General features: G+C 40.8%; 1 pseudogene; it reads right to left on the bottom strand.

Moving 5' to 3' along the window:
- Positions 1 to 1,057: 1,057 nt before the first annotated feature.
- Positions 1,058 to 2,070, bottom strand: LOC131513463 (annexin A2-like; annotated as a pseudogene).
- Positions 2,071 to 2,273: the final 203 nt, after the last annotated feature.

Here is a 2,273-nt window from a genome sequence, read left to right as displayed (position 1 = left end):
TATGGCAGTTTTTAGCATTTAGTGAGGATTTAGTTAGCATTGTTGGGGAGGAAGACCTTCCTCTGCACTATGGTCCTTCTAGCTAGCTCCACTTAGAATCAAATTGACATGAGACAGATTAACAGGAGAAAATCAAATTTAGTAGCATACATATGGGGAATTCACACAGATATAAAATTCCAAAGGAAATGAGGCAACAGGAAACTTATATGAGCTAAGGACAGGGGTAGGATCTGAGGACATAAAGGGGAGGAGGCCATTAGCAGGAAGGTGAAAAGAGAGGTTTTAAAAAAACAAAGCTTGCCCTGTTATGCAAATAAGTTTCTTAGGTAAAGAGGAGTTTCTGTTAATAGCTCTATTCCTGGTACTGGCTCTCCTTACAAATGTAAATTTAGGCAGCCGGAAGATCAGGAAGAGGGTTTTTCCTGCATCTGTTGGGTTTTGATTACTTTTAACTCAATATAGTGTTCATGCCAAAGTAGCCCATCCTGGGGCAGCCTGCCTTTGGTCCCTACATTGTTTTCTTGAAAGCAAACCCAGACAGATTTCACTGATTCCTTTATTTTTTCATAGCATGTAATTAACTCTTAACTGGCCAATCATAACTATTCTGGTCTAGTATTTTATTTAATGAGAACGTCAGAATATTAACACAATAACATTTTAAAATAAATGATTGTTACATACATCTTATATTTGTATGCATTTTATTATATATTATACCTATTATATGTATACATGCACATTTTACTTTTACTTTTTTATAAGGTAAAACTCAGTTTATTCATCTGTTTATGACACAGTACATAGAAGGCAAAGTGTTTCACATCATAGATTTCGCTTCCAGCTTGTTGGCATGTTCATTTCTTTGGCTAAAAGGAAAGACTAGGTATGAGAGGCAGGCAGTGCTCCATCAACTGAAAGAAGGATGGAGCGGGGGAAATGTCAATGTCATCCTCACAGTCCCACAAAGGGACTGTTAGTCACAAGCTATTTTGTAGAACTGTTTTCTGGAAATGAAGGAGCACCACCCTGGACCCTCACACCTTCGTGGGCCTTAGTCATCCCCACCACACAGGTACAGCAGGTGCTTTCTGGTAGTCACTCTTCATGTCTTGTTGGATGCAGCAGTACAGGGACTAGCCATGCTTTCTCTTGAATTCAGACCTAATTTTCAACATGTCCACATCACTGTGAGAGACCGTGATTCTAATAATCAGGACTTTCTTGTGAGTCGCCTTGCCCTTTATGGAGTCATACAGCCAGTCAGCAAAATACAGGGGCTTATTCTGAATGTACTGGACCAGGTTCTGGAAAGCATTTCCCAGGTATCCTTGGACATCCTTCTTGATGCTCTCCAGCATGTCATAAGGGCTGCCGCTCTTGTACCTGTCAAATCCTTTCTGGAAGTGACGTTCCTGTTGGTCATGATGCTGATGCACTTGGGCACATGAGTTCCTTTCCTCTTCACTCCAGCATCATAGAGATCTGAGCATCTTAGCCAAACAGTTCATAATCAATGACAGAGTCATCCTCTGCTTTTCTACCTTTTGTGAGGACAACCATCCAATTGTGGAAGTTGCCAGATGTGTCAGAAATTATGTGGTCTCTAGATGAGTCTTCTACATTTCCTTGTAGACTTTTAATTTCCTGAAGCTCCTGGTTGGTCCTCAAGCAGATGATCTCAATGAGGGAGCCTTCATCAGTCCCCAGCCCCTTCATGGAGGCATTCAGCTAAGAAGCATCATACTGAGCAGGTGTTTTAAATAGACCCAAAAAATCACAGTCTCCAGGTGGCTGAACAAGCCTGACTTCAGTGCTGATGCAAGTTCCTTTTTGGTCCTTCTCTTGTGGGCAAAGGCAATATCCTCCCTCCATTCACCACCGAGGTTTGTCAAAATCTTGACAATGGTGGCCTCACCCACACTTTTGGTCTTGATGGCCATTTCAATGTTCAGAGCTCAGCATCAAAATTGGTGTATGCTTTGACCGACTCGTATGCACTTGGGGCATGGAGTGATCACCCTCCAGACTGAGCTCACAGAGAATTTTGTGAACGGTAGACATCGTGAAAGAAGTTGGGTTGGGCACATAGAGCTGTCATTGTCCCCAGTTGTGGAGCCACATGCACATTTTTCTTTTATATGCATATTATATGCATAAAATAACATAGCACAAAATGTGTATTTAGTATATTTTATATCATATACATATAGAATATTTATATACTATTTACATATACAAATGTACACACACACATATAGAAATGCAGA

This window comes from Neofelis nebulosa, chromosome 6 (genome assembly GCF_028018385.1).
Source record: "Neofelis nebulosa isolate mNeoNeb1 chromosome 6, mNeoNeb1.pri, whole genome shotgun sequence".
In the NCBI taxonomy this organism is placed as follows: domain Eukaryota; kingdom Metazoa; phylum Chordata; class Mammalia; order Carnivora; family Felidae; genus Neofelis; species Neofelis nebulosa.
The sequence above is the reverse complement of the archived record's forward strand: the minus strand, read 5'-3'. Positions and strand labels throughout refer to the sequence as shown.